The sequence below is a fragment of the Panthera onca genome, chromosome C2 (assembly GCF_046562875.1).
Source record: "Panthera onca isolate mPanOnc1 chromosome C2, mPanOnc1 haplotype 2, whole genome shotgun sequence".
Taxonomy (NCBI): Eukaryota; Metazoa; Chordata; class Mammalia; order Carnivora; family Felidae; genus Panthera; species Panthera onca.
Genome location: NC_138347.1, coordinates 115,689,408 through 115,714,430, shown reverse-complemented (window position 1 = coordinate 115,714,430; position 25,023 = coordinate 115,689,408). Strand labels below are relative to the sequence as shown.

The 25,023-nt window shown below is 37.9% G+C and overlaps 1 pseudogene across 1 annotated transcript in view; it reads right to left on the bottom strand.

The window, feature by feature from the left end:
• The window catches only part of LOC132683204 (dolichyl-diphosphooligosaccharide--protein glycosyltransferase subunit TMEM258 pseudogene), a 266,762-nt pseudogene extending 242,038 nt beyond the window's left edge, over window positions 1-24,724 (bottom strand). Inside the window, exon 1 of the transcript XR_013549975.2 lies at window positions 24,615-24,724. The product of XR_013549975.2 is annotated as a dolichyl-diphosphooligosaccharide--protein glycosyltransferase subunit TMEM258 pseudogene (transcript). The remainder of the gene's footprint in view (window positions 1-24,614) is intronic.
• Window positions 24,725-25,023: the final 299 nt, after the last annotated feature.

The window sequence follows — 25,023 nt, the reverse complement described above, 5'->3', positions numbered from 1 at the left end:
ACATTCCACAATGCTACTACTCTGCTCAGAGTTACAGGTCAATCAGTCAGAAGAAATCAAAGGAAATATATTTTCAGGATATTGGTGGCATTTCCTTGGGGAAGTCCAATGAAAATAATTCCCAGTGTTAGAAACTTAAATTTGTTTTCTGCTCTTTCTTTATGAGAAAATAATATCTTGATGAATGGTTTTTAAGGACTACATAAGTTCATTATTGAAGTGACCGAGATTATGGTCTTGCCCATGGGATTACACAATTTACAAAAATTATTACCTTGGGAATATCTGTTAAAAAAGGAGGAAATGAATTATGGAAAACTAGGCAGCTTTTAGGGGCATTTTGTCAATTCCTTCCATGTTATGCAATAGAACTTCATGAGTCAAGATCAGGGTTCAAAGTAAAATTAGGCACCAAAGCTACACAGTGAAGTTCAAAGTTATATAGTCTCTTAAAGGTTAGTGTAACTTGGGATGATTATTTTAAAAGACTGGATTCTTCTGCAACACTGACCAGAATCTAACCTCATTTGACGCTGATACTATTTCATTAACCTTCCATCAGCTTAGAAGTTGCACTGATTTTGCTAAAAGCCAGAATTTATCATTTCTATAACATGATTCAGGAAAAAAGGTAAGCAGGACATGATCGCTATAATAAAATTCTGCCCATCAATATTAACATTGGCACAAAATCTTGCTATAATCATAGATGAGTTGCCTCCTCTCTCTTTTCTGTTCAAGACATGTCTTATCTGCCTCTGAAGGACCTTTCTTAGATCTCTCTCCAAGTGGAATTCAGTTAAACAAGGTGACACAAAGAGCAGCTCTAATAAACTTCTGTATACCTGAAATAGGAGAGGATTTTGTTTTGGACTCTGAGGAATAAAAATGACCCTTTTTCCATATGTAATTTTACTCAATTGGTATGATATCAAAAGATTGAGGCATTCTAAATGAAAAACTAAATATATTGTTGTGTTTTTGCCTCCTTTTCACCTCCTCATTTTATCAAACACCACCTATACCATTCAAAACAATAAATGTTGATTGATGCTGTGTGTACGTTCTTTTGTGTTTTTACTTTTATCTATGTTCATATAAACATGTATACACAGAGGTATGCGCAAATTTGCATACATTTGAATATATACAAATACCTTCCCACAGATACAGATATACACATGCATTTTTCCTTATTTTTGCAGAAAGTTTTGTTTCTTGCTTTGTTCTGAGAATTGACTTCATCTTCTAGATTTTGCCACTATTAACAATGCTGAAGCACCCATCTTTGAACCTACATATTCTTACGTTTGCTCTTTCTATCTCTGTGGATAGATGCCCAGGATGAAGACTGCTTTCTTGGTCAAAGAGTTATTTAATAAAATTCATCAAAGTGTATTTTTCATTTTTTATATATATTGCCAAATTGCTTTCCCCGCAAAACCTAGAAACTTTCACAATTTGACATTGTTTCACCATTATTGTGAGCACTAGGTATTATACAGCTTTAAAATGTTTCCAGTCTGATAAGCATTCAAGATCTCATTATCAATTTAATTTGTACTTCCTGCATTACTAGTGAAGTTAACCATCTTTTCATGTTTGGTGTCCATTTAGATTTGCTCCTCTCTGAATTGCCTCTTCCTGTTCTTTGGTAAATTTCCTATTGGTTTGTATCTTTTCTTATAGAATGTTTAAAATCATGTTGTATAAATTCTAATCCTTTGTCATCTCTTGCCCCCCAAGGCTACCATTTATCAATCGACTTTGCTAGCGTTTCACCTTTCAAGTGTGTTATTTTTAATATTGTCAATCATTTCTATACCTTTTTAAATGGTTTTCAAATTTCTAGTCTTTGTTAAAAAGATCCAGCTTCAAAATTGTATATATAGCCTCCTAGATTTTTTCTAAGATATTTATTGTTTAATTTATACATTTAAATATGAATCAATTTGGAATATGATTTGGGCAATTATGTGCAGTGGACAAAATTTTACTTTTTTTTTTTTCATACGGAAGCCACTTTTGCCACATCATTTGTCCTTGTGCCATTCCATTCAGTGGAAAGTCTACCTTTGTCAGATTTGAATTTTCATTTATGCCTGGATCTATTTCTGGTTTCTTTATTTCATTCCACTGGTCTATTCGCTTATTCCCATGGACTACCACTCATTTGATTATAATAGCTTAATTATATGCCCTGGATCTATAAAGCATGCCTCCCCTATTCTTCATCTTTAAAAAAATTTTTATTTGCATATAGCTGACACACAATGTTACATTAGTTTCAGGTGTACAGCATAGTAATTCAACACGTCTATATGTTATACTATGCTCACCATACGTGTAGTTACCATCTGCCATCAAACAACACTACCATAATATTATTGACTATGTTCCTTATGCTGTATCTTTGTATGCTGTATCCATGATGTATTCATTCCTCAAAAAATTAAAAATATTGGATCATATGATCCAATAATTCCCCTACTGGGTATTTACCCAAAGAAAATGAAAACATTAATTTGAAAATATATATGCACCCCTATGTTTCCTACAGCATTATTCACAGTAGCCAAGATATGGATACAACCTAAGTGTCCATCAATAAATGAATGAATACAGAAGATGTGGTATATATCTTTCATCATTTTCTACAAGTTTCTTGGCTATTGATGACTTAATTATTCTATACAAAATTCAAGATCATTTTATTCATTTATGAAAAGCTCGATATTTCTACAGGGTTTATAGAAAAGGAGCATTTTTTAGCACATATATTTCTCAGCAAGGTAATTTTGACTTTAATTTTAGTTGTCTTTTTCTTATGCTCACTGGGAAAAACTCATACAAACTGGCCTGGAGGGAGATGTTTTTATTTGAAGTATGAAGTATATTATAAATCTTTGGAATAATTCTGGTAATGTGACATTTATTCCTCTGCGTACACATAGGAACGAGAAGGTTAAGTTTCCACAGAAAACAAAAAAGAAGATATTTTGTTTTATTATTCTCTTTGTATCTCAAAAGAAAAATCTATCACAATGCTTTGGGGCTAATAAGGGGGATATAGTGGAGGAAAAATGTAGTATTTTCCCTTATTTTCATAATTGACACATTATCTCATATCCCTTCTTGCTGTGGTCGGGCATAGTTTACTGTAAGGTGTAGCAATACAAATTTAAAAGACATGTCAGCCTGAGACACTTGACAAAATACCTGTGCAATGGAAATCCTATCATTTGACACATCTGTTCTGAGGACAAGTAAGAATATCTTCATTTTCTAATTTTCATTAAAATTATTTATATTTTTTTCTTAAAATAGCTTTTGAATTTTGTGACACGTTAGATCTTTGGGGAAAACAAAACTAAATTTAATTGCAATGAAGAATTTAACAGGTTTGCCATTTTACACACGAATTCAAATCCTGACTCAACTGTGTAACTTTGGGCAAGTTATGTAAACATTCTGAGTCTCATGCTCTTCATCTATAAAATATTGCTAATGTTAGAAACTATTTGCAAAATTACCAAAATTAAATGGAACTAAAGGATTTCATACAGTGCCTGGCAACCATGGTATTCTAAATACTAAAGCTATTGCTACAGGTAGTAGGAAATAGATAAAGCTTTATTTATTACAAATTTACAATGTATCTATATATTATTCTTACAAATAAGGCCTCCGCTATTTCTTCCTAACAGAGCGATATAATTTGATTTTTTAAAAAGTATTAACTTTTCCATTCAACAGAAGTATACTGAGCACTAATTATGAGCCACATTCTATCCTGCACACTGAGGGTACAAATGGAAATTCGATAGGTGGACTCCCTTCTCTGGTGTAGCCTACCTTTTAATGATACAATATACATCAAAAAAAGAAATAATCAAAATAATTAGGTTACAAAAAGCATTATAAACAACATAGCATGATGTGACACAGTAACTCGGTAATGTATAGCAATTACATGTCTGAAAGTTTCGTCTGAAGGACGCCTGGGTGGCTCAGTCGGTTAAGTGTCCAACTTTGGCTCAGGTCATGATCTCCTAGTTTGTGGGTTCCGGCCTCGTGTCAGGCTCTGTGCTCACAGCTCTTGGAGGCTGGAGCCTGCTTCGGATTCTGTCTGTCTGTCTGTCTGTCTGTCTCTCTCCCTGCCCCTCCCCTGCTCACACTCTGTCTCTAAAATAAACAAACATTTTAAAAAAAAGAAAGATCCATATGAACAGTTTGGAAATGTTTATAATATATATGCTATTTTATCTCAAGTGTGATGTAAATATTTATTTTACAAAGTGACAATGTAATATTTTTTAAATTGAGAAATAAAGATCTCCTTTAAAGAAGCTGATTAAATCATTTATGATTGCTACAGAAATTACTTAATGGGTACGTCAATTCACAAAATATTTTGGGAGCCCAATTATGTTCTAATTACATGGTAGGTGTAGAGCTATATAATGAGGTCCTAGAAATACAAAGATTTAGAAAACCCAGGCCATGTCCTCAATAGCCATAACTATAACTATATGATTAAGACTGTATTAGGTATTTATAAAGTAACACAGAATTCCAGGGAAAAGTACTCTCTTCAATAAATATCTACAACATTTTATTTATACTTGTGGACTTTTAATGAAAACTGTTCTCTTATGAGACAGTGTTATCTCTCCCACCCTTGCCAAACCACTGGATACTCAGAATAGGAATGAATAAAATTGAACCTGTCTTTTCTTTTTATGTCTTTGTATGTTTTTTATTTATTTTTTAATGTTTATTTTTGAGAGAGAGAATGAGAGACAGAGAGAGAGCGCATGAATTGGAGAGGGGAAGAGAGAGAGAGGAGCAGAGGATCCAAAGTGGGCTCTGTGCTGATAGCAGAGAGCCCCCTGCGGGGCTCAAACTCACAAACCATGAGATCATGGCCTGAGCTGAAGTCAGACACTTTACTGAATGAGCCACATAGGTGCCCCTCTTTATGTCTTTTTAAGTATCACTTTTATTTCTTGTCTCTGGATAAAATGAAGAAATTTACTTGAAGGCAAGCTCTTGGAAGAGGTCCTGACTTGAGGGCCCATTCTCTTTCAGTTGGAGAGATAAGAAGAAGTTGCCTTCATTAAACCCCAAAATGACCCAAACAAGCAGACAGACAAACATCTTTCTGCTTGATCCAAATCTGCTCCTGTTCACATATTCTCTATTTTAATCAGGAAATCACTACTCACTCATTTACCTGAAACAAACATCATATTTGAGTTTCCTTTTATACTGCTACTGCCCACATACCATTATTCATCAGTATCCCGAGTCCTATCTCTTCTAGTACTCTCATGGCAACTGCATTAGGTTATACCCTTATCATCTTTATCTAAGATCATAGCAATGGCTGCCTAACTATTCTCTCACATCATCAGTCTATTCGAGCTAATTTTTTAATGGCAAAATGTGATGGTATTATCCTACCAGTTACCTCCAAAGAAAAAAAAAAAAAAACAAACAAAAAAAAACTCCTGTCATGCTTTACTTCTGGCTATCTCACCTCTCCTGCTCTATGGATTCCTGTATTGCAACTTCCCATTATTGCAGAATGCCCCAGACTCTCTCTTTTGCATGGAATGTTCTTCACTCCCTTAACCACCTGAAAACCTCAGACCTTAAGATGGAGTTTAAATATCACCTCCTTTGGGACATCTTCCTCACAGTCCCAAACTGAGGCTGCTTCCTCAGCATTCACATCAAAGCACACTGATTTATCAGTACTTTTCACTGGCTCAGTCGCTGGACCGTGAGCATCCTGGGAACTGTGCCTTAGGCATCTAGATATCTAGCACAGCACTTGCTAGAAAAGCATTTCCTGACTCCTCACCTAACCTGAAAGTCCATTCCAGTATGAAAATTGACGCATAGAAAACTCACACTTTGACCTTTGGAGCCAGTTACCAGTTACTAAGAAGGAAAAAATGACTCTCACCTGGTCTTGCTCTGGACCATGAAGACAGTGATTTTTGCCATCAGTAGAAGCAATGGAATCAGTGAAATATGCCTTCTGTATTTGAGACCATACTTGTAATATGAAGAAGCAACCGCTAGAGAGTAATGTACAGCCAGATGGTAGGAATGGATTTTTCTAATAAACTACAATTTACCAAATGGGTTTTCTATTAAAAATTATGTTTAGGAGCGTCTGGGTGGCTCAGTCGGTTAAGCATCCGGCTTGTGATCTCGGGGTTCGTGAGTTCGAGCCCCGCGTCGGGCTCTGTGCTGACAGCTCAGAGCCTGGAGCCCGCTTCCAATTCTGTGTCTCCCTCTCTCTCTCTGCCCCTCCCCCGCTCATGCTCTGCCTCTCTGTCTCTCAAAAATAAACATTAAAAAATTTTTTTTAATTATGTTTAAAGGGATCAACCTCCTTAACAATATAACAAATTATATTTGGATATTTAAGAACAATAGTATCATGCTGACTTTACATACATGATCACAGTCCATATCTTTTCATCCTTTTTGAGATTAAAGGAAGCCAAGGACATAAATACACACATTTGTGCAAGGTCTTAGATGGAAAATCAATCCTGGTGAAGTCGTGTGTTGAGTCATTACCAAAAACCTGAGTTACGGATCCACATTTAAAGAAGAGGGAGTCTATGTTTTATGTCCCTTTCATCACATAAAGCTCAGGGGAAAATGGAAAAACAGAAGTTCTCATAAGTCTACATCTCAGGTCCCTTTATAAACATTATAATATGAATTTTCTCAGGGAAAAAGCTAGGAAACATTGTAGAAGGCAAATACAATGAATAAACATGCCTATTATTTCCCAGAATTTGAATGGTCATATCCAGGAACAACCCAATAATGTGAGCAATACACTTTCAAATGCAGAAAGAACAAAATGTTAAGTGCTAAGCAATTTCCTCTATTTTATCTTTATGAAATCTTATTCTTTCATTATATATTTCATCTTAAATATTAATTTCTTCCTGCATCTAAAAATGCTCACTATATTACAAGTTTTCTCTTTGTTTCTTTTATCTATCCAGAAAGTGACAGTACCTTACTTAGACTATCTTCCTGTGCTTTCCTATTTTTAATCAAAAATTTTTTTCTCTCCATAAAGAGGCAAAACAAACCATAAACCTTCTAACAACTCTAACAAATCCACTATGGCCCACTGGCTGTCACAGTTTAGAAAACCCATACATCAATATGTTCCCTTTTTAATCAAAAAGTGGGGGGGGGGGAGACAAAAACTGTTAATAAATCAAACTACTTTGATAATGAATTGCTATTTTTTAAAGGACCAGGACATACACAGGCCCAAGCACAGTCTGCTTCCTAAACTTCCATCAAAATTATAAGGACCTCATTATCTCCCCTTTACTTACTCTATGCAGGCAAATTGCCTCTACCTGCACCAGGCATCATGCTCAGAACTAGCATGGTTACAGTGGACACATCTGACTTAGGTTAAATGTTTCACTTCATTTTTTCAGATATTTATATATTTATTGTTATAAAATGTCTTGCCAACTCAGTGTACATTATCAACAGAATAAAAGAATAAAATAAGAATGAGAATAAATAAGAATAAAAATCAATTTAATTGGACCAAGGTTGGGCTGTGGAACTGGCATTTTGAAGTCCTTCTGGTGACTTAAAAATGATTTTCTGGTGATTTTAATGAGGAATCAGAGGGAGAATCTCCTCTATAGAAAAAGAGCTTAGAGCTTTGTACATGGTAAAGTTGTATGTTGAAGTACTTAATGTGGCTAGGTTTTTTTTTTTTTTTTAGTCTCAAAAACAACTGGTTTCATATCATATCAAAGGCTCTTAGTAAAAAACCAAAAAAAAAAAAACGATGTTGAAAAAGTTGAGGTTGGGGCACCTGGGTGGCCCAGTTGGTTAAGCGTCCGACGTCAGCTCAGGTCATGATCTCACAGCTGGTGGGTTTGAGCCCCGCCTCGGGCTCTATGCTGACAGCTCAGAGCCTGGAGCCTGCTTCAGATTCTGTGTCTCCTCTCTCTCTCCCCCTCCCCCACTCACGCTCTGTCTCTCTCTCTTTTCAAAAATAATAAACATTAAAAAATATTAAAAACAGGAGTGCCGGAAGATGGCGGCGTAGGAGGACGCGGGGCTCACAGCGCGTGCTGCCGATCACTTAGATTCCACCTACACCTGCCTAAAGAACCCAGAAAACCGCCAGAGGATTAGCAGAAGGGAGTCTCCGGAGTCAAGCGCAGACTAGAGGCACACGGAAGAGGGTAGGAAGGGCGGCGAGGCGGTGCGCGCTCCACGGACTGGCGGGAGGGAGCCGGGGCGGAGGGGCGGCTCGCCGGCCAAGCAGAGCCCCCGAGTCTGGCTGGCAAAAGCGGAGGGGCCGGACAGACTGTGTTCCGACAGCAAGCGCGACTTAGCGTCTGGGAGGTCATAAGTTAACAGCTCTGCTCGGAAAGCGGGAAGGCTGGAGGACAAAGGGAGGGAGAGCTGCTGAGCCCCCGGACGGCAGAGCTCAGCTTGGCGGGGAACAAAGGCGCTCGCCAGCGCCATCTCCCCCGCCCATCCCCCAGCCAAAATCCCAAAGGGAACCAGTTCCTGCCAGGGAACTTGCTCGCTCCGCGCAAACACCCAACTCTGTGCTTCTGCGGAGCCAAACCTCCGGCAGCGGATCTGACTCCCTCCCGCTGCCACAGGGCTCCTCCTGAAGTGGATCACCTAAGGAGAAGCGAGCTAAGCCTGCCCCTCCAGCCCCCGTGCACCTTGCCTACCCACCCCAGCTAATACGCCAGATCCCCAGCACCACAAGCCTGGCAGTGTGCAAGTAGCCCAGACGGGACACGCCACCCCACAGTGAATCCCGCCCCTAGGAGAGGGGAAGAGAAGGCACACACCAGTCTGACTGTGGCCCCAGCAGTGGGCTGGGGGCAGACATCGGGTCGGACTGCGGCCCCGCCCACTAACTCCAGTTATACACCACAGCACAGGGGAAGTGCACTGCAGGTCCTCACCACGCCAGGGACTCTCCAAAATGACCAAACGGAAGAATTCCCCTCAGAAGAATCTCCAGGAAATAACAACAGCTAATGAACTGATCAAAAAGGATTTAAATAATATAACAGAAAGTGAATTTAGAATAATAGTCATAAAATTAATCGCTGGGCTTGAAAACAGTATACAGGACAGCAGAGAATCTCTTGCCACAAAGATCGAGGGACTAAGGAACAGTCACGAGGAGTTGAAAAACGCTTTAAACGAATTGCAAAACAAAATGGAATCCACGATGGCTCGGCTTGAAGAGGCAGAGGAGAGAATAGGTGAACTAGAAGATAAAGTTATGGAGAAAGAGGAAGCTGAAAGAAAGAGAGATAAAAAAATCCAGGAGTATGAGGGGAATATTAGAGAACTAAGTGATACACTAAAAAAAATAATATACGCATAATTGGTATCCCAGAGGAGGAAGAGAGAGGGAAGGGTGCTGAAGGGGTACTTGAACAAATTATAGCTGAGAACTTCCCTGAACTGGGGAAGGAAAAAGGCATTGAAATCCAAGAGGCACAGAGAACTCCCTTCAGACGTAACTTGAATCGATCTTCTGCACAACATATCATAGTGAAACTGGCAAAATACAAGGATAAAGAGAAAATTCTGAAAGCAGCAAGGGATAAACGTGCCCTCACATATAAAGGGAGACCTATAAGACTCGTGACTGATCTCTCCTTTGAAACTTGGCAGGCCAGAAAGGCTTGGCACGATATCTACAGTGTGCTAAACAGAAAAAATATGCAGCCGAGAATCCTTTATCCAGCAAGTCTGTCATTTAGAATAGAAGGAGAGATAAAGGTCTTCCCAAACAAACAAAAACTGAAGGAATTTGTCACCACGAAACCAGCCCTACAAGAGATCCTAAGGGGGATCCTGTGAGACAAAGTACCAGAGACATCACTACAAGCATAAAACATACAGACATCACAATGACTCTAAACCCATATCTTTCTATAATAACACTGAATGTAAATGGATTAAATGCGCCAACTAAAAGACATAGGGTATCAGAATGGATAAAAAAACAAGACCCATCTATTTGCTGTCTACAAGAGACTCATTTTAGATCTGAGGACACCTTTAGATTGAGAGTGAGGGGATGGAGAACTATCTATCATGCTCCTGGAAGCCAAAAGAAAGCTGGAGTAGCCATACTTATATCAGACAAACTAGACTTTAAATTAAAGGCTGTAACAAGAGATGAAGAAGGGCATTATATAATAATCACAGGGTCTATCCACCAGGAAGAGCTAACTATTATAAATGTCTATGCGCCAAATACCCGAGCCCCCAGATATATAAAACAATTACTCATAAACATAAGCAACCTTATTGATAAGAATGTGGTCATTGCAGGGGACTTTAACACCCCACTTACAGAAATGGATAGATCATCTAGACACACAGTCAATAAAGAAACAAGGGCCCTGAATGATACATTGGATCAGATGGACTTGACAGATATATTTAGAACTCTGCATCCCAAAGCAACAGAATATACTTTCTTCTCGAGTGCACATGGAACATTCTCCAAGATAGATCATATACTGGGTCACAAAACAGCCCTTCATAAGTTTACAAGAATTGAAATTATACCATGCATACTTTCAGACCACAATGCTATGAAGCTTGAAATCAACCACAGGAAAAAGTCTGGAAAACCTCCAAAAGCATGGAGGTTAAAGAACACCCTACTAACGAATGAGTGGGTCAACCAGGCAATTAGAGAAGAAATTAAAACATATATGGAAACAAACGAAAATGAAAATACAACAATCCAAACGCTCTGGGATGCAGCGAAGGCAGTCCTGAGAGGAAAATACATTGCAATCCAGGCCTATCTCAAGAAACAAGAAAAATCCCAAATACAAAATCTAACAGCACACCTAAAGGAAATAGAAGCAGAACAGCAAAGGCAACCTAAACCCAGCAGAAGAAGAGAAATAAAAAAGATCAGAGCAGAAATAAACAATATAGAATCTAAAAAAACTGTAGAGCAGATCAACGAAACCAAGAGTTGGTTTTTTGAAAAAATAAACAAAATTGACAAACCTCTAGCCAGGCTTCTCAAAAAGAAAAGGGAGATGACCCAAATAGATAAAATCATGAATGAAAATGGAATGATTACAACCAATCCCTCAGAGATACAAACAATTATCAGGGAATACTATGAAAAATTATATGCCAGCAAATTGGACAACCTGGAAGAAATGGACAAATTTCTAAACACCCACACTCTTCCAAAACTCAATCAGGAGGAAATAGAAAGCTTGAACAGACCCATAACCAGCGAAGAAATTGAATCGGTTATCAAAAATCTCCCAACAAATAAGAGTCCAGGACCAGATGGCTTCCCAGGGGAGTTCTACCAGACGTTTAAAGCAGAGATAATACCTATCCTTCTCAAGCTATTCCAAGAAATAGAAAGGGAAGGAAAACTTCCAGACTCATTCTATGAAGCCAGTATTACTTTGATTCCTAAACCAGACAGAGACCCAGTAAAAAAAGAGAACTACAGGCCAATATCCCTGATGAATATGGATGCAAAAATTCTTAATAAGATACTAGCAAATCGAATTCAACAGCATATAAAAAGAATTATTCACCATGATCAAGTGGGATTCATTCCTGGGATGCAGGGCTGGTTCAACATTCGCAAATCAATCAACGTGATACATCACATTAACAAAAAAAAAGAGAAGAACCATATGATCCTGTCAATCGATGCAGAAAAGGCCTTTGACAAAATCCAGCACCCTTTCTTAATAAAAACCCTTGAGAAAGTCGGGATAGAAGGAACATACTTAAAGATCATAAAGGCCATTTATGAAAAGCCCACAGCTAACATCATCCTCAACGGGGAAAAACTGAGAGCTTTTTCCCTGAGATCAGGAACACGACAGGGATGCCCACTGTCACCGCTGCTGTTTAATATAGTGCTGGAAGTTCTAGCATCAGCAATCAGACAACAAAAGGAAATCAAAGGCATCAAAATTGGCAAAGATGAAGTCAAGCTTTCGCTTTTTGCAGATGACATGATATTATACATGGAAAATCCGATAGACTCCACCAAAAGTCTGCTAGAACTGATACATGAATTCAGCAAAGTTGCAGGATACAAAATCAATGTGCAGAAATCAGTTGCATTCTTATACACTAACAATGAAGCAACAGAAAGACAAATGAAGAAACTGATCCCATTCACAATTGCACCAAGAAGCATAAAATACCTAGGAATAAATCTAACCAAAGATGTAAAAGATCTGTATGCTGAAAACTATAGAAAGCTTATGCAGGTAATTGAAGAAGATATAAAGAAATGGAAAGACATTCCCTGCTCATGGATTAGAAGAATAAATATTGTCAAAATGTCAATACTACCCAAAGCTATCTACACATTCAATGCAATCCCAATCAAAATTGCACCAGCATTCTTCTCGAAACTAGAACAAGCAATCCTAAAATTCATATGGAACCACAAAAGGCCCCGAATAGCCAAAGTAATTTTGAAGAAGAAGACCAAAGCAGGAGGCATCACAATCCCAGACTTTAGCCTCTACTACAAAGCTGTCATCATCAAGACAGCATGGTATTGGCATAAAAACAGACACATAGACCAATGGAATAGAATAGAAACCCCAGAACTAGACCCACAAACGTATGGCCAACTCATCTTTGACAAAGCAGGAAAGAACATCCAATGGAAAAAAGACAGTCTATTTAACAAATGGTGCTGGGAGAACTGGACAGCAACATGCAGAAGGTTGAAACTAGACCACTTTCTCACACCATTCACAAAAATAAACTCAAAATGGATAAAGGACCTGAATGTGAGACAGGAAACCATCAAAACCTTAGAGGAGAAAGCAGGAAAAGACCTCTCTGACCTCAGCCGTAGCAATCTCTTACTCGGCACATCCCCAAAGGCAAGGGAATTAAAAGCAAAAGTGAATTACTGGGTCCTTATGAAGATAAAAAGCTTCTGCACAGCAAAGGAAACAACCAACAAAACTAAAAGGCAACCAACGGAATGGGAAAAGATATTTGCAAATGACACATCGGACAAAGGGCTAGTATCCAAAATCTATAAAGAGCTCATCAAACTCCACACCCGAAAAACAAATAACCCAGTGAAGAAATGGGCAGAAAACATGAATAGACACTTCTCTAAAGAAGACATCCGGATGGCCAACAGGCACATGAAAAGATGTTCAACGTCGCTCCTTATCAGGGAAATACAAATCAAAACCACACTCAGATACCACCTCACGCCAGTCAGAGTGGCCAAAATGAAGAAATCAGGAGACTATAGATGCTGGAGAGGATGTGGAGAAATAGGAACCCTCTTGCACTGTTGGTGGGAATGCAAATTGGTGCAGCCGCTCTGGAAAGCAGTGTGGAGGTTCCTCAGAAAATTAAAAATAGACCTACCCTATGACCCAGCAATAGCACTGCTAGGAATTTATCCAAGGGATACAGGAGTACTGATGCATAGGGGCACCTGTACCCCAATGTTTATAGCGGCACTCTCAACAATAGCCAAATTATGGAAAGAGCCTAAATGTCCATCAACTGATGAATGGATAAAGAAATTGTGGTTTATATACACAATGGAATACTACGTGGCAATGAGAAAAAATGAAATATGGCCTTTTGTAGCAACATGGATGGAACTGGAGAGTGTGATGCTAAGTGAAATAAGCCATACAGAGAAAGACAGATACCATATGGTTTCACTCTTATGTGGATCCTGAGAAACATAACAGAAACCCATGGGGGAGGGGAAGGAAAAAAAAAAAAAAAAAGAGGTTAGAGTGGGAGAGAGCCAAAGCATTAGAGACTGTTAAAAACTGAGAACAAACTGAGGGTTGATGGGGGGTGGGAGGGAGGGCAGGGTGGGTGATGGGTATTGAGGAGGGCACCTTTTGGGATGAGCACTGGGTGTTGTATGGAAACCAATTTGACAGTAAATTTCATATATTAAAAAATAAAAAAAAATAAAAAAATAAAATAAATAAAATAAAATAGAATAATGAAAATTATAAAAAAAATATTAAAAACAAAATTGAGGTTATGTTTCATGATGACAATTGACAATGTCCATGTAAGTTACTATGAATGAATTTTTAAAGAGAACATGGAATAGTGACACATATTTCACATTGGAATTTTTATTTAAATTGCATTTATTCTGGGGCGCCTGGGTGGCGCAGTCGGTTAAGCGTCCGACTTCAGCCAGGTCACGATCTCGTGGTCCGTGAGTTCGAGCCCCGCGTCAGGCTCTGGGCTGATGGCTCAGAGCCTGGAGCCTGCTTCCGATTCTGTGTCTCCCTCTCTCTCTGCCCCTCCCCCGTTCATGCTCTGTCTCTCTCTGTCCCAAAAATAAATTAAATAAATAAATAAATAAATAAATTGCATTTATTCTAATCACATTTGACATACATATCCTGTTACGAAATTTACTTCTTGTTCTATTTTAAGTATTAATAAGTTTCAAGATATTTATTTATTTATTTATTTATTTATTTATTTTAGTGTTTATTTTGAGGGAAAGAGAAACAGAGTGTGAGAGCAGGGGAGGGGCAGAGAGAAAGGGAGACACAGAAGCTGAAGAAGGCTCCAGGCTCTGAGCTGTCAGCACAGAGCCCAACACAGGGCTGGAACCCATGAACCACCCACCTGAGCCGAAGTCGGATGCTCAACTGACTGAGCCACCCAGGTGCCCTGTCAGGATCTTTATTTTGTAAATAGCTCTTACGTTAAATAATAAATTGCTGAAATAAATATTGCTATAGAGAAAACTACATTTAATTTCCTGAATTACAATGCAATCTTTTATTCCTATGCTTGAAATAAAAATATTTCCAATAAGATTGACATACATTCTGTCTTTTCCTGTAGGAATTGTGATTAAAAAGGCAAACCTCCACTGACCTCCACATTAAGCTTTCTACCAAACTCCCTCCCTTATAAGTGTATTTACATTTCAGTATCTGGCCTTTGTCCCTGAAGTTCTGGAAGCTTTGTCTATGTCACATGCATAGCACATTTTAATACCAAGCATTAAGAGTAGGAATTAAATTTAAATGCTCTTAAAATGCTACCTTAGAGAAGTCTCAGTTTTAATTTTAGCACAGTTTCTCTAAAATGTGTTTTTACAACATATAGCCCTCTTTGGTTACAATCAGAATAATTATCTTCTCACATTTATCTCTTTAAATGATCAAACTCAATAAACATTCATTTATTACCCACCTATACAAGACAGTTTCTGATATATTTTTTTAATTATTTGAAATATAATATTCTGTTAAAGGATATGAGTTAACAAAATGTGAACCAGTCAAGTTCACAATGAGTTATTTCTCCTAGTTTACTATTTTACTCAGAGCTAAGTTAGTGAAAAATCCTAAGGCCTGAAGTTTAAAAATGAATTAATAAAGGAAATAAAATTCTCAAGTTTCTGATATTTTGATATCTCAATCCTGAGATCTGATTCACAATGGATGCAATGTTCTATGCATTATTATATTTGAACTACATACAACTTGAGTGATTTAGAATTTAAACAATTTTCCACTCCAATATTAGGATAGAAAACAAGACCCAAAATTTCATCCCCTTTCTTCCTTACTTCCTTAGTACAGTGTATGTGAGTTTATGAATTTATATTAGGTGTGTATTTATTTACGCATTACTTCAGCAAAATTAACACCAATTCCATACCAGAAACTGTGGTAGGCACTGGAAATTAAAGAGGAAGAAAGAATAAGAAAAACAGGCAAAATCAATTTTGAAATGTATTATCATTGCACACTTCAAATCATAGAGCATTAATGGATACAGTAAGCTGGGATATACGCCTTTTCAGTCAAGGACAATTTCATATAACAGTAAAGTTACCTGCCTCAATTAATTAATATGGTTACATATATTTGTCAAATACTTTTGCATCTTCAAATTGTCCCTAGACTACAGAGAGGACCATGTTGTAGATGAGAAGGAGGAGGAGGATAGGAGGAGGAGAAAAAGAAATGAAAAGATTATAACTTCTGTTTATAGCAACAGGGTAGACTGAATAATTTGAAAACCTTCAAACAATGAAACAAATTTTCTGGAAAAATAAAATAATCCCTGTTAAAGGAATGATTGATCTGTAAGAAAATAAGGGAAATCCTTAGGGGTTGATATCAAGGAGGAAAATAAATTCCAGAGAGATGAGAACAAACTTATTCTGGGAATATGCTGGGTATAGGGACTAATCTCAGCAAAAAAGAGGCTTAGAGCAGGAATGGAGCCTTTTCAGAGATCTGGAGCAAAACTCCCTCAAAAGCTAGGACTCTCGGTGAGCCATTCAGTCAGTGAAAACAAAAAACAAATTAGGAAGGAAGGAAGGAAGGAAGGGAGGGAGGGAGGAAGGAAGAAAATGAGATGAAAGAGAGATGAGAAGGGAGCTTGTTTTTCTTAACCTAGGCTCCAGGGTCTGAAAAAAGGACTTTCTTAAGAATTCATAAGCATAGGCCAGTCAAATTAAGGTTTAGATAAAGGAATACACAAATGTATGGAGAAAGCATACAAGCATTGACTGGTAATAATAATAAATTCATCATAAGAAAAAAATTGTAACTACGTGTGGTGATGGATGTAACTAAACTTGTGATGATCATTTTGCAATATGTACATGTATCAAATCATTTGTTGTACATCTGAAACAAATGTCAATTATAGTTCAATAAAAACTTAGATTAATGACAAATTTCCTAGAAAAATACAATTTAACATTTATACTCCATATGGCATTTGAAAACTAAATCAGTAGTTAAAAACCTCATCCAAAAAGAAAACTTTATGCCTAGATTTGTAGGTGAGTTCTTCCAGACATTGAAGGGATAGATAATTCCAGTTAACTGAAATACAGAAAATATTCTTCAATCATTTTATGAAGTTGCTATAATCTTGATACCCAACCACATAACTATAGGATGAAAAATGAATAGACCAATCTAACAAATTAACAAGGATGCAAGTATCCTAGATCTAATATTAGCATGTCTAATACATGACAACCCAATTAGGTTCATCCCAGGAATAGAAAGATGGTATTATCATTTAAAAAGTGATTAACAGAAGTCATCACATTAGTAGGAAAAGGTGATAACTTCAATAGATTCAGAAAAAACATTTAATAAAATTCAGCATCTATACATCGTTTAATAATCAGCAAGCAAGAATTAAAAAGGCAACTACCCCAATCTATAGCAAAATTTATGCTTGCTGATGAAATACTGGAATCCTCTTTAAAAGTAAGGAAAAGGAAAAGACACCCCTTTTATTCCCCACTGTACAGTAGATCCAAGGCAGCATGACTGGAGTTTTAAATGAAGGTATTAAGAAAGGATATTCCAGGGGCGCCTGGGTGGCTCGGTCGGTTAAGCGGCCGACTTCGGCTCAGGTCATGATCTCGCAGTCCGTGAGTTCGAGCCCCGCGTCGGGTTCTGAGCTGACAGCTCAGAGCCTGGAGCCTGTTTCAGATTCTGTGTCTCCCTCTCTCTGACCCTCCCCCGTTCGTGCTCTGTCTCTCTCTGTCTCAAAAATAAATAAACGTTAAAAAAAAAAAATTTTTTAAAAAAAGAAAGGATATTCCAGACACATGGGAAGCATTGTAAAAAGGCAGGGATGCACGGAAAGTATGAAGCCATTTCAATACGGTTGGAACATAAATTGTGAGAGAGGAGGAGAGGGCAATGAAAGGAGACTAGACTAGAAATGTAGACAAGAATCTGGTCTTATAGAGCTTTGGATTGAGACGGGGTTTTATTTTAGAGATGATAAGGAGCCAATTTCAAGACAGAATACTGAATCCATATTTTAGAGTGATCTCCATGGTAAATATGAGGAAGACTATTCAGAAGGGGGAAGATTAAAATATATATTTACTCAGGTAGGGTAAATCTAGACTTTGTCTTCACCTTGTATCCCTGTCTGACATATAGAAAGCACTCAAAAAATACCTGTCAATATTTAAACACTGTGAACAGGAAAATAAGGACATGCAGAGGAATGGGTAGCTTTTAGAGATGGTAAAAGTGAGTGTATTCAGGATTTAGTGATCTATCAAATGCAGAGATTGATATAAGAGTATGAATCAAAGATGCTAAATACTCCGGCCTGGGTGAGTGGTAGAACTATAAATGAGAGAAGAAATAAAGAAGGAGAATCTGATTTGAGGCATAAAAGAATGGTCTCATTTTTGTCAGACTGAGTTTGGATTGTTTGTGGGATACCCATGGGAAGAAGTTTCAGGGAAGGTAGAACTAAGCCTCTGGAGTGAAGGGAAAGAAGTCTGAGCTAATGATATAGATGTGTAAATGTTTTGTAATTGCCAAGGTCCCATATCAGTAATTCTGGATGTTAGAAAAGATGATATTCTCTAGTATAAAGTAAAAATGTCTGCCTTTCTTATTCAGAGAAAATGTTCCACATAGTTTACAAAGAAATATCAGTACTTTGGGGTTTTATTGCTTTGGGGGGTGGGGGTTGTTTCTTTATTCGTTTGGTTTAGGTTTTAGCAGACTTGACCACTGCCCACCCACCTACCCACCCACTCCCAAACATACGGATACTGACTATTTTGATGAAAAATGCTTGCCCGAAGTCACCCAATAACCTTACTGAAATTTGGCCACTTCTTTATCTAAAGTGATGAGAATCAGAAATAGCACTAGAACATAACTGAGCTATTGGGATTATTGTATCTGTGCTGTGAAAACAAATGCAACCAATATTAACCCAAGTGGTTTCAAATGTCCCACCTCTATGCTTAATATCTTGATAACATTTCTTCAAATATCTTGAAACCCACAAAATCAAGAGTAATTGAAACACTTTTGTCAAATCCCTCACTTTAGAACAGTTTTTTGAATTGGAAAATTAAAAATGAAAGTAATTTTCCCTCAGTTGGAAGGATACGTTGTATATGAAACAAGATTTTCTCAAGGAACTATGGTAGAAAGCAAGTAAACAAGTGCTCATCTATTTGGAAACACAGATGACCTGAGTACATCTTGATGATGCTGAGTGAGTGATTCTACATTAGCCTGTTCATTCTTCTATTTTCATCCTTCATCTTCTTCACCAAACATCATGTACATAACTGGGCTCTTACAGGATTCTCTGTGTAATCAAGGAGACCATTCTATGATGGCACTTTATTTCAGTTGTAATTGCTAATCAGAATGGTAGGCATCAGAAACCAGCCCCATTCTATACAGCTACTTGAGATGCTGCTGTCTATGGCAATAGGGGATGAGGTCAGTAAAATGTTCTGGGCAACCTTCTTGCATTTTGCTTAGACATTTAACCCAACCCCAACTGGCTTTTGTAAATTCTGTCCCCCAAATTAGTCATCTGTGATCTCTCAATCTCATAAAGTTCATAAAATTGGGTTAACAGATATTGACGTTCTTTTTTTTTTTTTTTTTAAATCTTTATCTTGTCACTTTTCCAGAGGCTTTACACTAATTGTACACCTTTTCCCACCCCACACACCCGCGTTTTTCCTCTCACCAGCAGGTTAGGTTGTTTTAAAAAAAATACTAACGAAGTATTTTAGCACAACTATATACACCACATGGTGGGAAAATAAACATTTCTCATGATTAAACTAGAATTCACAGTCCAAATAAACAGTGATGTACAAAGTTCATTGAGAGTTATTTGTCACCAATCATTTGTAAGGTCAACGCTTCAGCAGGGTGACTGTCATATTTGTGGTTACTGAACAATATGCACTGAGGATGACATAAAAATCTACTTGTGGTATTTATACAGAGCTTATCAAGAAATTATGTTGGCACTGAACATCTAAGCTGCTTTTAGGAAATACAAAAATAAAAAGTGAATAGAAAGAATGATAACATGTCAATGTGGAAATTTATGAAAAACATGGAAGAAAAATTGAAATAGAAATCAATAGTTATGTTCATGGGGAGGGAGAAGAAAGTAAAGACTGAAGCAGGTAGCAAGAGAGTGTGAAGAGAGCAGGTAGAAAGAGAAAGGTGAATAAGAGATATTAAAGGGCAGTAGCATTACTGTAGAACTAGAAATGAATTACCTCATCGACGGAAATAATAAAATGGAAAAAACAAAAGGAATATAAATGATATAAAAACATATTTCTATTTGGGGCGCCTGGGTGGCGCAGTCGGTTAAGCGTCCGACTTCAGCCAGGTCACGATCTCGCGGTCCGTGAGTTCGAGCCCCGCGTCAGGCTCTGGGCTGATGGCTCAGAGCCTGGAGCCTGCTTCCGATTCTGTGTCTCCCTCTCTCTGCCCCTCCCCCGTTCATGCTCTGTCTGTCTCTCTCTGTCCCAAAAATAAATAAAAAACGTTGAAAAAAAAAAAATTAAAAAAAAAATTAAAAAAAAACAACATATTTCTATTTAAACCTAAATTTGTAATAAAATCTGAAGTTACCCCAGGCCATTCAGAATATTCCTAGTATTTGGTTACTGAATGCAGAGGTAAGCACTTGGGGGGCAGTGATTGTGCTAAAATACAATTACTAACAGCATTTGGTTTCTTGTTCACATTCCATGCAGAATATTATAGCAAGGTATCAGAAAATGTGAAAGTAAGACCACGGAACAACTCTTAAACTTTAAGACTAGAAATAAAATCAATGAGGATTTTAATAACAAAATTAAATTCTGATATATTGTCTCCAGTGAGAAAATAGTGAAAAACTGTTAAAAGTAATAAATGCACATACGATATTTGTTCATTAGATTTTTTTTTTTTTAATTTTTTTTTTCAACGTTTATTTATTTTTGGGACAGAGAGAGACAGAGCATGAACGGGGTAGGGACAGAGAGAGAGGGAGACACAGAATCGAAAACAGGCTCCAGGCTCTGAGCCATCAGCCCAGAGCCTGACGCGGGGCTCGAACTCACGGACCGTGAGATCGTGACCTGGCTGAAGTCGGACGCTTAACCGACTGCGCCACCCAGGCGCCCCTAGATATTTTTGTTTTAAAGCAGCAGAAAATAATTATTAGCACCAGAGTCTGGATTGTTGTAATAGCCTCATATCTATTCTTCCACTGTCAATAGCCAACCACCAGTCCTTAGTCTGTTGCGGGGCCTTTTAAAGGTAAGAGATCACATCACTCCTCTACTCAAAAACTACCAGCCAGCATAAAATCCAAGGTCATCCATGCCCTTCAGGATCCAGCTTCTGGCCCTCTGTTACCAAATCGCTGATTACTCCCCTCCTGGCTCATTCCTACCTGGCCACACTGGCCATAACCATTCCTCAAATATTCCACCCACGTTCCTGCCCGGGGCCTGAGCACTTGCTATTCCCCCACCTAGAACAATCTCTCCTCAGCTACACATTTCGTTTTCCGTAGAAGTTTTCCCTGACCACCCTGTTTAAAATACCAATCCCTCCCTTTCTCTCCCCTTCCTCTGCTCTAATTTTCTCCATGACACATCAGTCATATTTTCTTTGTTTATTGGTTTGTTCCACATAGAATAGTGCCTATTACCTGCTGGACACTCAACGAATATTTTTGTTAATGAACACTCCATATCTTCAATGAATTGCCAATTGCCTACCCTCACATTGTTATGTGCCAAGGCCTGTTTGAGTTTTTGTTTGTTTGTTTGTTTGTTTTTCACATGGATTAGCCCATCAAAATCCTCATAACAACACTATGAAATACAGCTGCACTTCAAGCACTAAGTTTTGTTGTCATTTTTTTTTTTCACATCCACGCTAGCAACTAGCAAGGAAACTAATCCTGTTTTACAGTCAAGAAAACTGAGGCATAGAAATTTTAACTATCTTGCCCAAGAGTAAATAGCCAGTAGGTGGTACAGCCAGGATTCCAACCCAGTTGGTCAGCAGAGTTCCATGCTCTCAACCGCTAAGCTCCACCACTGCTACAGGAATAAATGGATCAAGACGACCAGAACACCGACGTTTGTGCAATGCCTTATGAGTTTCAAAATCTGTTCATACACAGGGGAAGTATAGTGCCGTTGTTTTACTAGTAAAAAGAGAGTATATTTTCTCTTTTTGACAAATTCGGTATAAATTTGAAAACATCTCCATTTAGTATTTAGGAAATACTTGGCATATAACAGGTGCCAAGCCAGTCCCTAAAGGAAAAGAGATAAGAATTTATGGAACAGAGTTCTGTGTTCAGGATGCTTACATTCTTTTGTTTAAAACAGGAAAAATAACACATAATAATAGATACTGTGATAATTACTCTAGCAGAGGCTTATACAATGTTCTATGGCATGCATATAACTAATATTGCTTTACGGTAGGTGAAGAAGAATTTATAAGTGTGAGTGAAAGGCAGCTTTAGAACAGAGAAGATGAACAGACCATTGCTCTGCAGAAAAGAGAAGAGGGGAAAAAAAGGCATTCCAGGTAGAAAGCTTATCCTGAGCCAACCATGAAGGCATGAAAGTGAGAGCATGGCAAAAGTAAGCCAAAACAGACAATTCTGTGTGCAGAAATTGTTGAGTGGGTATGAGAGAGTGGCAAGGAAGAATACTAAAAGGTAGATTGGGCCCAGGTTATAAAGCAGATTGAACTTTCTCCTGTATGAATTGGGAAGATAGCTAAGTAAGAACATTAAATTTACTCTTCAGGATTGTAGAGGATTTGTGTGAGGCAAGAGCTGAGGAAGAACCCGAAAACTCCTTGTAATTAAAAAAAAAAAAAATTAGTGTTTATTTATATATTTTGAGAGAGCGTGAGTAGAGAGGGCCTGAGAGAAAGGGAGAGAGAGAGTCCCAAGTGGGCTCTGCAGAGATGTCAGCACAGAGCCCTTTGTGGGGCTCCATCCCACATACTGTGAGATCACGACCTGAGCCAGAATCAAAAGTCAGACACTTAACAGACTGAGTCACCCAGGTGCCCTAACACCTTGCAATTTTTGGAACATCCTGGGTAAAATCCTGCTGTGAATATCAGTAAGGAAACCCAAGGCCACATTGGAAGTTTCTTAGTTTTTGCACAGAGTTGGCTTCAAAGCAACTTAGAAAAACAAAACAGCCCCCAGAGTGAGGTGTGTCCCCTCCTGGGGCTTACAGAGGGTACAAAGGCAAGTACAGAGGGAGTTGCAAGCCAATTATCATGATAGAGGCCAAAGTAAACTATTTGACTCCACTGAGCCTGAAGGCCCTGGAGGAAACTTAGTCACTTTACTTCTGCAAATGCTCCTAAAAAAGCGACTGACTTTTCCTTAAGTATTGTTTGCCCTTTGCTTTTTTTCCCTTCCCATACACACACTAGCAAGCAGATTGGAAACTAAATTTTTTACTACTTCTTTGAAAAAAGGACTGCTAAGTTAAATGGTTAGGAGTCATGTTAGATAATCAAACAATTACTCTACATTTTATTCTGAATTAAAGACCCTTTTAAGTCAACTGCTCAATATTGTTGAATTATTTTTTAACATCACGAATCAAGGTATCCTATTGTCCTCACTGAGCTCACCAAAATAAGAAAAGAGGGCAGCATTGCAGATGATCAATAAATCTCTATTGGTTTGATACTATTTCTATGATAGAACCCTTGTTTCCAGAATAAAGCTGTTTTTTCTAAAAGCTTCTGGAAAAAAATTAGAGGATCATAATAATGTCTATAATTTGTGTATCAAATTTCCTCTTAAAATTTTTTTTCATTCACTCTATCTCATTTAATCCTCACAAAAACTCCATGAGATGGTATTATCAGATCTGTTAAGTAGATGAGAAAACTTTATTTTAGTGGTCTTCCAACTTGTACTTGGAAATCATTTTGTAATGGTTTAAGTTATTGTTTAAAAAATGCCTTTCCCTATCTTAATGTGTGACTGAGACTCATTACTAACTCAGATTGATTTACAGAGGTTTAAATGGCTTCCTTAACCACAAAACAGGTAGAGAGTAGCATTAGGACGGCAAATTCAGGGGCACCTGGGGGGCTCAGTCGTTTAAGCCTCTGACTTGATTTCAGCTCAGGTCATAATCCCAGAGTCGTGACATGGTGCTGTGTAGGGCTCTGTGCTGGTTATGGAGCTGGCTTAAGATACTCACCCTCTCCCTCTGCCCCTCTCCTGCTTGTGTGCCTGCATGAGCTCCCTCTCCCTCTCTCAAAGTAAAATAAAATGATGATAAGATAAGATAAGATAAGATAAGATAAGATAAGATAAGATAAGATAAAAATAAAGGCTGAAAATTCCTGTCTTCTGACACTAACCCGTTGTTTCTCTCCAGTATCAGGTCTCAGAGAAAACCACCAAATTCAACAATAATTCAAGTCACTCCAATAATCAATAATCCATGATACTTAACACTGATACTTTAGCCATTTGTATTATATAGAGTACGTGATTATTTTAAAGGTTAAAACTTTTTAAGTTCCATTAATTCAGATAGCTTCAATAAGATCATCTAGTATCTACATGCTAGTCTGGACCCAGATTTACCTGAAAAGAAAGAAATACGTAACTGAAAAGAAAGTGTTTCTCAACCAAACTATTACAATACAGAAGGTAAATTAAGTAAGACTTACAAGTCTTATTGTCCAAATACAGTTCCATTTCCTCAGAGATTTAGATAATTTCTGATCTTCTACTGTTGTCAAGGCAATGTTGTCTAAGAAGCCTTTAGCAATTCTTTGGATCTGAATTCTCTAAGAATTCCTGTATTACAAAATAGAATTATAAATCACTTTGTATTCTGAATACAAAAAAGTTGGCTAATTTTTTTCTTAAAAATAACTTCCCAGGGGCGCCTGGGTGCCTCAGTCGGTTAAGCGTCCGACTTCGGCTCAGGTCACGATCTCATGGTCTGTGAGTTCGAGCCCCACATCAGGCTCTGTGCTGACAGCTCAGAGCCTGGAGCCTGTTTCGGATTCTGTGTCTCCCTCTCTCTGACCCTCCCCCATTCATGCTCTCTCTCTGTCTCAAAAATAAATAAAC